Here is a 12,707-nt window from a genome sequence, read left to right on the forward strand (position 1 = left end):
GCTAATAAGCCTTAAAAGTGCCACAGAATTTGGCCGTTTTTCAGTATTTCGCGTCGTTTTTATAATATTTGAAGAATCCTGCAGAAAACCGCTCGGTAACATCCGACCAATTGCTGATTAGATTCAAAACGCACCGGACGCAGCCGATTCATTATTGATCGTAATTTGCATAATTCATAATAATAATAATAATAATAATAATAATCTTTATTTATATAGCACTTTTCATACATTAAAAACTGTAGCACAAAATGCTTTACATATCAGTTTAAAAATCAGTACCGCCCCCCACCCACACCCACCCACTCACCCGCACACACACACACACACACACACACATATACATGCAAACCCACAAGCTCACACATACTTAAGAAGACTGACTGAGCACGGGTAGACCAGAACAAAAATGTACAAGTAAAAGTAAAACATCAATTTACGAGGCGCTGTCTCAGGGAGCCATCCGCACCAGGAGGCAGCCGCCGACCCCGGCGACCAGGCACCAGCAACACAGCCCCGCATCCCAACTAGTGGGAGAGGGCCAACTGGGACCCCCACCCACCAGAAAGGAGCGGACCCCAGTGAGAGAAGGCGCCGCCACAGCCCCCGGAGTCCACAGCCGCCCCCCGGCATGGAGGGCTCCCTCTGATGAAACACCGGAGAATAAGAAACATTAAAAAGATATAAAAATATTATTCGGTCGCGTGACCTCAAATCCCCGTCTGCTTGGTCTCAAAAGGGGGACACAGAAAGAACGTCATCGAAATGTGAGAAAGAAATGGGGGTGGATGGTTTGTTTGTACACAAATGTGGCGTGTTCTCCAAAGCCGATCTGATCGGCCCGTGGCACTTTACAGGTTGTTTTCGTAAAGCCGATTTAATCGGCCCATGGCACTGAAAGTGTTAAGAACCATTTCTACAACATTGATTCACCAGTAAAACCTATGGAGTTTAATAAATGACAGAGGATGGAAACACTTGGTTTATGTTCAATTAATGATATATTTTGCTAAAAAAAAAAGTCACTTTTTCCTCAGTTTTTTCTGTTTTTGATACAATAACCCTCAATTTTAACCTGAGCTTTTATAAACATCAACATGATCAGTAAATTAAATACAGGAAAATACCTAATTTTCACTGAAAAAACACAAAATACAGAAAATAATGTTACAATAAATGGTGATACATCACTTAGGAAAGGTAAAATAGAGAGAAAAAAATATTTGGGAACTGCCACCAAAGTATCACTGGGTCTTTAAGGTTTAATGGTAGAAGATATAAAGATATAAGGGATGTAAAGGCTGAAATATGGCATAGTGTTTACTAGGACTAATAATATTTTTTTTCTTAGACGTTGAGGCAAATTGGAGGAGGTCAGTCGGGACCGTTTTCTGAAATGTGATGATTTGAGGTGGATTTATCCTACAGCGATTACCAAGCGGTGGCCCACAGGAAACATCCAATCTGCAATTCAGCCTGCAGAATATTAATAAAGTCATAAAATATGAGGAGGAAAAAATACCTCTTGGCACTGTTTTTGTTATTACTTTGTTCCTATATTGAAATAATCCAAAAATAAACGAAAAAACAAGCAAACATTGGAACGATTATAGACAACAAACACTATTGTCCATAAAATTGGAACAGTGTGATTTATTGTTGACAGACAAAGTGTAATCATTGCACCTAGTTAAAGGTGAATACTGATGTGTACAAATACGGATAAAAAGAGGAATGTGTCTGAAAAAAAAACAACCAAACAAAAAAAAACTTCAATAAATAAATAAATGTGTAAACGTAGCCTAAGACTGTTGGGCTCACAGATATTTTTCAAACAGAAAATGTGACTGAATGTTAACTTTGATACTTAATGTACAATTGCTTGTTTTTCCACTGTGTTTTATAGTTATTGTTATTACTTTTTTTCTTGTAATTTTTCTTATATGTGTACATTTGGGGTTGTGCTCCTACTGGAACCTCAATTTCCTCAGTATTCTGCCCAAACGATCAATAAAGTCTAATCTAGTCTAATCTAAAATAATCTAGGCTACACTAGTCTAATCTAAAATAATCCAATCTAGTCTGATCTAATCTAAAATCATCTAATCTAGTCTAATCTAAAATAATCTAATCTAGTCTAATCTCATATAAAATAATCTAATGTAGTCTAATCTAATCTAAAGTGAGCTGCAACCGATTAATCGGCTCAAAGTGATCCAAAAAAATCATTCAACCTCAATTCTCCTGAATCAAAGCTTTGTTTCCTTCATTTCTCTGCTGTTAAACATTGGTTCCACTGTTGTGTTTCACACAGACGCTTATTGTGACGCACAAAGAAGCTTCAATTCAGGAAAACTGCAATAGAATATCTCCCTTCAATCAATTTGAGTCGATTAATTGAATCGTGAATTTTTGCATTCGCTTCAAGCACCTAATCGATTAATTGGTTGCAGCTCTAATCTAAAATAATTTAATCTGGTCTAATCTAATATAATTTAACCTAGTCTAATCTAATATAAAGTAATCTAATCTAGTCTAATCTAAAATAACCTAATCTAGTCTAATCTGAAATAATCTAATCTAAAATAATTTAATCTAGTGTAATCTAATATAAAGTAATCTAATGTAGTCTAATCTAAAATAATCCAATCTAGTCTAATCTAAAGTAATCTAACATAGTCTAATCTAATCTAATCTAGTCTGATCTAAAGTAATTTAATCTAGTCTAATCTGATCTAAAATAATTTAATCTAGTCTAATCCAAAGTAATATAATCTAATCTAAAATAATCCAATCTAGTCTAATGTAGTCCAAAATAATCCAATCTAGTCTATATAAAGTAATCTAAAATAGTCTAATCTAATCTAAAATAATATTATCTAGTCTAATTTTAGTCTTGTCTAATCTGATCTAAAGTAATCTAATCTAAAATAATCCAATCTAGACTAATGTAGTCCAAAATAATCCAATCTAGTCTAATCTAAAGTAATCTAATCTAAAATAATCCCATCTAGTCTAATGTAGTCTAAAATAATCCAATCTAGTCTAATCTAAAGTAATCTAATCTAAAATAATCCCATCAAGTCTAATGTAGTCTAAAATAATCCAATCTAGTCTAATATAATCTATTCTAATCTAAAATAATCCCATCTAGTCTAATGCAGTTTAAAATAATCCAATCTATTCTAATGTAGTCTAAAATAATCCAATCTTGTCTAATCTAATCTAAAGTAATATAATCTAATCTAGTCTAGTCTAATCTAAAATAATCTAATATAGTCTAATCTAAAATAACCTAATGTAGTCTAATCTAATCTGACAATTAATCCTAATTTCTTTAAATTTTTAAAAAGGCTGGTCACTTTAAAACCACTCAGGCCCGTGAACACATACCATTGCTGACTCATATTTTTCGGTGTACCACTCAGTCTAGTCGTCAGTAAATCTGTCTTCCTCTAGTCCTCTTAAACACTTCCAGTGGTCCACTCTAAATTAGCACCGTGTTGCCATTAACATGTGTTTTGTCCGTCCCTGCAGACTCGGCTCTGCTACACTAGTTGATTTACAGCTCTTATCAAATACATATTGCCAAGCGAGTGAGACGTGCAACCTTTCATTTGCGCGGCCCCCCTCCCTGCAAATTCGACACGCTACATTAACAAGAAAAATGACTGCTGCTATGCATGCCAAGAACCTGTGTGTGTGAATGTGTGTATAACAGAGTGAAACACAAATATGGAAAAAAAAAAAGCTTCAGATGGAACTGTAGTAAGTAGGTGTGAGCAACATCTGGGTGGCTGAGAGAGGAGAATGTGTGAGATGTGTGATTAATTCACAGGTTCAAGTGGATGTATGAGTGGGGTCATGGATGGGTGGAACAGCAGTGGTTTTGTGTCCACGCAGAGCTTTGATCACCGCCTGAAACCACACTAAATATTCTGTCTCTACTAGTGTTTGTCAACTAGCTGTACAGATAGCAAACAGTTCTCCAATAAACACCCACTAAGCCTTATGCTGTTTTGGATATTTACTTCAGAGACTGTAAAACTGTACGTACTAGGGCTGGGACTCTTAGTTGTAAGGCCGATACGATACACTTCTCGATACAGCATCTCCGATTTGATATATTAAAGATTAGCGATGCACCGACCCGATACCAGTATCGGGCATCGGCTCTAATACTCAGTGTGTGTACTTGTACTCGTAAAAGTAATCAGATACAACTGCACCGATACCACTTATGGCCGTGTGACATTCCCAGTTCAGTGCAACAGGTACGAGGAGGAGGAATAATGTGTGTGGAGTGTGAAGAGTGTGGAGATTTTTCAAAATAAATGACGGTGATAAAAGTAACGCTAACTGCAAGTAACGTTAAAGACAGACGGATACGGACGCAGCGTTCTGTCCGTCCTCTGCGTACATTCCATCCATTTTCCAGGTGCTGGTGGATGCGTACCCAGATGGAGAATACCGCCAGAAACTGTGGAGGTAGAGGATCTGTTCAAAGAGCCACTGTGTGAGTTAGAGAAAAACTACTGACACATTTAGGACAACTACCCAGGGCTGGGCCAGTTTCTGTCCTACTTATAATACTATGGGGGTACAGAGCGGTGCGGACCACCACCAGCGGAAGTGAAAACCAAACTTATCACTCATTTCTCTTTTCTCTACCAGCTGAAGCTAAACTTTTAAACCTTACCAGTGAAAACACTGCAACATTAGTATCCACATTAGTATTACCTCTGTCATCTCCTTGTTTGTTATTACTGACTTTCTTCTTCTCAAAAACTTTAGTTTTCTTTATGGTATTTGTCCAGTATGGTTAATTCAGAGCGGCGCCCCCTGGTGGATTAATTGAAAAACGCTCATTCCAACACATTAAATGTCAGTAGCAGCACTTTGTTCCAGTCAGACTAATGACAATGACAATAAAGCACATTTACAAAAGGAACTAAGAACTGGAATGGGATTATTAAGTACTCGTATCGGTACTCGGTATCGGCAAGTACTCAAATATAAGTACTTGTACTTGTACTCGGTCTGGAAAAAAGTGATATCAGTGCATCCCTATTAAAGATATGTGTGTGGTACCTCACAATACGATACACACCCAAATCACAAAACACAGTGATTAAGCGCATTCTGATTCAACACATTCATTCTGGTAAAAAAATATATATACACTGCAATTCAATGAGCTTAATAATTTATTTATCAAATAAGACCATGACTTTTAACAAAGTGGATTTTGTGCAATTTCAGAACACGTGCCTCACATACAGTCACGTGAAAAAGTTAGGACTTTGTTTCCAAAGTCGTTTCTCTGTATGTTTCTAACACTAAACTTCTTGTTCCCTCACCAAATCAACTTGTAATGTAATGTATTTGTAATGTAAAAAAAAAAAAAAAAAAAAAAAGGTTCTGTCACTTTAAGACACCTGTGCAAGGTATTCTGGGATGCACTGTTAGATATGTATGTCACTGTTTAAGGAAGTATCTCCAATATGTGCGGCAGTATTCAATACAGTTGATATAGTAAAAAGTGCACGTTCAGAAACCACGTGGTCACCTCCCTTCTAAGTCTGTCAGATTCATGCTGCATTCCAGGACGGTTTTTGAGCCCGTAAGTCATGACTTCAAACCACGACTCATGACTCTGTAACGTTCCAGGCAAGTCACGCCGAACTGCTTGAGCGCAAGGAATTGTCATAGGTAGATGTAAATAAACCAGCATGGTGGACCATACATTAGGGTCATTTACAACCATTTCTATCGCCAACGGTGTTTGCTCTTTACCTATTTGAGGGAAACAGAGGAGGAAAAACGGTGCATAAGGCAAGACAAGCTGTTATACCTTTTATGTTAAGTTATTTGTATATTTGGATACGTATTTAGTATTAATTTATTCTTGCACTCATTGGACTGAAAAGTAGCTAACACTACAGTAGCTGCTGATTATGCAGAATATTTGCAGATAAATAATGTCACAGCAATACCTTGTTTTAATAAACAATTTGCATAAACACCGTATCCACGGGGGCTGCCATTGCTACGTGACGTCAGAACTTGGAACTGGGAGTACTTCGATCTAGTACGAGTTCACGGATGGGAAGTCACAGGTTTGACTGACATTCCAGTGCATTTTTACCGGTAGAAGGCTGGAAACACACAAGTTATGGGTTGCCTGGAACGTAGCATAACACTCAACTTCTTGCTCCCTCGCCGAATCAATTTGTAATGTAATGTATCTGCAATGTAGGTAAAACAAAAAAAGGTTCTGTCACTTTAAGAGACACCTATGCAAGGTATTCTGGGATGCACCGTTAGATATGTATGACACTTAGCCCTATCAGCCCGCTGGTGGGCCGACAAAATTATATTAATATTCATCTACTATAAAAATATAATAAATCAGGACAATGGATGTTTTTTTCAACTTTTGCTCAAAGTTTAGACCCTAATGTTAATAAACATACATCAAAAGTGTATTTTAGTGCAAACTTTAATGTTCAAACATGATTTTTAATCTTTGTGGGGTGAAATATACGCTTTTAAAAATCTCCGACACGAACAATTAATTTATGCATATCATCGTCAACCCAGCCGAAAAAAAACAGGCGAGGATAAAAAATTCTAATTTCTCTTTTAGTTTGTTACAGTTTACTCAGTCATAGTAATAGATACAATATTTTAGACAATGGGAAAAGATTCTGTGAGGTCTCTAAATGTCCATAGACACCAAGAACATCCATATGAACCTTATTATTATAAGTATTATAAGTAATTCTTCATTTACTTTGGGTATGTCTTTTTAGGCGTTTTTCCCCTGAAAATATGGTCAGGCTTAAAAGGTTAAGGAAATATCTCCTATACATATGGCAGTATTCAACACAGTTGATATAGTAAAAGTGCATGTTAAGAAACCACATGTGGTCACCTCCTTCTATGTCTGTCAGATTCACATACAGATATTACAGTACTCATCCACAGAGCTCATACTGTTAGTGTGCAGTGTACACATCCGCGAATGGGTCTATAGAAAAGAAAAACTTTACCCAAATAAAGAGTAACATTTTTAAATGCAAGTTTAAAATATTCTATTGAGTGGATCAAATTTTAGTGATACAAACATTCAATAACCAATGCATCATGATATCATTCCAAACCTTTCACTTACTCACAGCTTCTCTACCGGTGCATTCAGATCCTGCACACGTGGGTCAGCGTACCGATATATAGCGGATCATCTTCCCATCCCTAGTACATACAAAAACAAAATGTATGTAACAATTGTATAATTTCATTTTTTAGGAGCAAAACAATGTGTAGAACATCAAAACACAATTATGTAAACCATACACAACATTCACTTACAGCAGTGTTTCTCAAACTGTGGGGCGGGTCCCTTTGGGGGGGTATGAAGGCTTGACAGGGGGGTCATGGGATCTCTGCTGAGTGTTTTTTTCTCTTCAGGTTCAAACATGTATCAGGTGGAACTAATGTTTTAGTGTTGGAGCACCCTGGACTCATTTTAGAGACGTACAATAAACAAATCTACTGCCATGGTGATCTGTCACTAGACTAGACAAAGAGTTTAGGTTTGGAGAATGGACAAGGATTGGACTGGAAAAGAAAAATGTGCAGTGTTTCTGGTTTTGCACTGTTTGTACAGTTTGCACTTTAATGTTCTGAGATGTGCAATAAGAAACAGGCTCATTGCAGCCACTGATATTGTTCAAACATTCATCTTTGTTACCAAAATGTGTGTGTTGTTCTAAAAAAAGTAACTTTATTGTCATAGTTGTAAAATAATTGCTCATTTCCTATTTTTATGTGGAAAAATATTGTCTCAGGAGGCAGCTGGTTGAGTTTATTTGTATCGTTCAAACAATAATCTTAGTTATTTTTAATTTGTTAATATTCAGGGAAAAGCAAAAATAATTTTTGATATTGAGGTTTCTTTCAATACAGGTTATAATTGCACCACTGTTACAATGTTGTTGGGGTTGAGGGGGGCCTGGAGATTTTTCATCCTCCATAGGGAGGCCCACAGAAAAAGATTGAGAACCACTGATCTAACCTAACCTAACCTAACCTAACCTAACCCAACCTAACCTAATTAAAAGATGAAATGTTCCATAATGGACTATTTCAAATTCTCTTCTTAAACTTCATAAACTTTTTAAAACCCTATTGGATTAGCTGGAAAATGCATTGTCACAAAGTTAAAATGTTTTGTTAGAGAGCTACAGTTCCACAAATACCAAAACCCCCAAACAAACAAGAAAAGCACTCAGCAAAATGTTATCATTTCTTCCTTGTTCCAGTATTAACATTTCCTGAAAATTTCATGAAAATCCATCCATAACTTTTGAGTTAGTAGTAGGCAGTCTGGTTGAGTTTATCTGTATTGTTCAAACAATAATCTGAGTTATTTTTAATTTGTTATTATTCAAGGAAAAGCAAAAATAATTTTTATGATATTGAGGTTTCTTTCAATACAAGTTATAATTGCACCACTGTTACAATGTTGTTGGGGTTGAGGGGGGCTGGAGATTTTTCTGCCTCCATAGGGGGGCCCCACAGAAAAAGACTGAGAACCACTGATCTAACCTAATCAAACCCAATCTAACCTAACCTAATCTAACCTAACCTAATCTAATCTAATCTAATCTAATATAATTACATCCGCCAAGGAGGTTATGTTTTTGCCAGGGTTTGTTTGTCTGTCTGTTTGTCTGTCTGTCCGTTAGTGTGCAACATAACTCAAAAAGTTATGGACAGATTTTGATGAAATTTTCAGGGTTTGTTGGAAATGGGATAAGGAAGAAATGATTAACTTTTGGGGGTGATCCGGAAGAAATCCTGGATTCTGGATCACTTTGAAATTTTTGTTAACATTGTGATAAATGGGGCCAAAATTTTCGTTTCCCAATATCTCGCTTAATTATTGACCAAAACTCATGAAATTTAACTCAGGAATTGACAATGGGGTCCTCTATCACATTTCAAAGGCTGATTCGGATCTGATCCAGAAGGCGGATTTTATTTTTAAAAATAAATGTAGGATTTGTATCACTGATTATGTGGGGAATTTTTGCGCTTGGCGGAGGTCTGTGCTCTCCGAGTGCTTTTCTAGTCTAATCTAATCTAACCTAACCTAACCTAACTAAAAGATGAAATGTTCCATAATGGACTATTTCAAATTCTCTTCTTAAACTTAATAAACCTTTTAAAACCCTATTGGATTAGCTGGAAAATGCATTGTCACAAAGTTAAAATGTTTTGTTAGAGAGCTACAGTTCCACAAATACCAAAACCCCCAAACAAACAAGAAAAGCACTCAGCAAAAATTTCATCATTTCTTCCTTGTTCCAGTATCAACATTTCCAGAAAATTTCATGAAAATCCATCCATAACTTTTGAGTTATCCTGCTAACAAACAAACACACAAAGCAAAGCGATCACAATACCTTCTGGCGGAGGTAAAAACGTCAGTTAACGATAGTGATTAGCACGATGCTAAAATACATGGAAAATCCCATACATATGCTAACGCTATTAGCCTCTTCCGTTAATGCACAAAAATAAAAGTATAAAACAACACAAGGAGCCCAAACTGACTGTGTACAGTGATTTAACATCTTAATATACAACAGTACTTACAGACAGATGTTTTTGTAGGGCAAAAAAACAAGTAAGTGGTCCTTAACTTTAACCAAACTGACAAGACATCTGTAGCAATATAACAACTACGGTAGCTCTGAACGGACAAAACACATGAACGCGAACTGTTATTATGTGTGTCCACCAGGGGGCAGCACACTAATGTGGACGCAGTCTGCAAACTCCTCTGTATTAGCCCTTAAACAATGAAGTAAATTAACCCCTTCATGCATGAATTATGAGAACCTTAGTTGAGATTTTTTTTTTTTTCTGAGTGTTTTTATTCCCCTTTAGGCATAAAAAAACAATGCAATTGATTTTTTTTTTTATTTTTTTTTTTATGAACCTGTTTTTCATGGAGTTACAAACACTTCCACTCAGCTGGACACCATGCATTTAACCCTTTCATGCACAAATTATGAGACCCTTAATCAAGATTTTTTTCCTGAGTGTTTTCATTCTTCTTTAGGCATGAAAAAAACAATGTGATTAAAAATTTTCTTATGAAAAATAAATAAAATAAATTCATTCATTTTCTGAACCCGCTTTATGCTCACTGGGGGTCGCTTGGAGCCTATCCCAGCTACATAGGGGCGAAGGTGGGGTACACTCTGGACAAGTCACCAGTTCATCACAGGGCTGAACATATAGAGACAAACAATCACTCTCACATTCACACCTATGGGCAATTTAGATTAACCAATTAACCTATCAGTGCATGTCTTTGGATGGTGGGAGGAAGCTGGAGTACCCGGAGAGAACCCACGCAGACACGGGGAGAACATGCAAACTCCACACAGAAAGGTCCCACCCCCCGTCAACTAGTGTTGGAATCGAACCCAGGACCTTCTTGCTGTGCGGCATGAGTGCTAACCACTGCACCACCATGTCACCCATAAATAAAATAAATAAATAAAAAATAAAATTAAAAAAATGTTAAAAAAAAAAAATAATTAAAAAAAAATATTCTTATGAACCTATTTTTCATGAAGCTGCAAAAATGTCCACAACAGCTGGACACCACACGTTTAATTTTTGATGCAAAGAAACATGTATTTACTGAGAAACTGTGTGAAAACTGTAACTATTACACTCAGGGGAGATCTACACAATGTTACCAATTCATGTCAGAAAAGATGTGTAATGTGTTAAAACTTTAATAAAGATACGTGCAAAAAAACAAAACAACAAAATCCATGAATATACAAGAGAACAGCTGTAGAAAAGCTGTCCACTGTAGTGACCAGTATACATGAAAGGGTTAATTTTTGAAGCAAAACCCATCATCAGAAAGTCATATACTGTGTGAAAACTGTTCATTCATTCAGTATTTTTTGTTTATTTCGAGCATTTACAGAACACATGCAAATTCAAAATTCCAAAAAAAAAAAATCATTCATCTACACTCGAAAAGGAGTGGGAAGAAGAAAAGGTATGAAACAAAAACATTTTTAACACAGCTAATCTGATGTTTTCTCACATTTTAACATTGTCTAATACTAGTTATTACTAACTTCATGTAGATAATATGCAAAAAAAAAAAAAACTTTTTGATTAAGAAAACTGTTAATTACAGTCTAATAACAATTTGCAATTGATTTAAAGCATGTTACTGCTGATCAGGTTTATCAAGGACAGCAAAATTACAGTAACAGTATGAATTGCAGCAGATGGGATGATGCATAAGCGTTCACTGTGTTGGCTCATATGGAACTAAAACAACAAAGCCCATGAATATACAAGAGAACAGCTGGAGAAGAACTATCCACTGGAGTGACCACTATGCATGAAAGGGTTAAAGGAGAAAAAAATCACCATCAACACTGGAAGCTGTATTGGCAATGGAATAAAATAAAATAAAATAAAATAAAATAAAATAAAATAAAATAAAATAAAATAAAATAAAATAAAATACAGACTGTTTTAGTAAAAAAAAAAAAAAAATCACTTAATCTCTTTAATTCACATTTGTCAGTCATTCATACATGTCATATATATGACCCATGGTCCAAAACCGGCCCACCAAAGGGTCCAGTCTGGGCCTGGGGGATGAATTTGTGAAATGCAGTTCAGTTCTACAGGGTGTTTCAAAAAAAAAAAACTATACACTCAGAAAAATGTCTAAAAAATGAACATTTCATAAGTTTCAGAAAATATCTATATGGTTATTGATAGACCAAGGTCTCATGCTTTCATTGCCGCAATGGCAGGTATCAGCCATACCACGTGAGTGAGCATGGTCCTTGTACTTAATTGGGATAGAAAATGGCTTGCGCACAGATATGAGAGGGTTAAAACAAGATCAGACACCACAATTGGAAAGCTTAGGCAGGTGCTTTAATGCTGTGTAATTTACAAGAAAATTCAGTTAACCCTTTGTCTTCCTGAAGCCTCCAAACTTTGCACCCAGGCTGTGCCTTCCTTCACTCCAACAGCAAGTCCTTGCACGTCTGGTTCTGATCGTAGTCCATGCCAATGAACGCAGGCACACACAGTTCAGTCTTCTACGTGGCCACCATTTCTTCGCAGGCGCAGCTCTGCCCTCCTTAACATGTCATAAACCGAACGCCTTATCATTCCACCATCCTGCCTCAAAAGAGTTACTTCAGCTTCAATACGATCCTGTTTGAGTGAAGGAAGGCACAGCCTGGGTGCAAAGTTTGGAGGCTTCCGGGAGACAAAGGGTTAACTGAATTTTCTTGTAAATTACACAGCATTAAAGCACCTGCCTAAGCTTTCCAGTTGTGGTGTCTGATCTTGTTAAAACCCTCTCATATCTGTGCGCAAGCCATTTTCTATCCCAGTTAAGTACAAGGACCATGCTCACTCACGTGGTATGGCTGATACCTGCCATTGTGGTAATGAAAGCATGAGACCTTGGTCTATCAATAACCGTATAGATATTTTCTGAAACTTATGGAACTTTAATTTTTTAGGCATTTTTCTGAGTGTATAGTTTTTTTTTTAAACACCCTGTAGTTCCGAGGCAACATAAAGCCCTAGTGTGGTCTCAAGTGGATCAGAGGAGTAAAATACTACAG

The sequence above is a fragment of the Sphaeramia orbicularis genome, chromosome 9 (assembly GCF_902148855.1).
Source record: "Sphaeramia orbicularis chromosome 9, fSphaOr1.1, whole genome shotgun sequence".
Classification (NCBI taxonomy): domain Eukaryota; kingdom Metazoa; phylum Chordata; class Actinopteri; order Kurtiformes; family Apogonidae; genus Sphaeramia; species Sphaeramia orbicularis.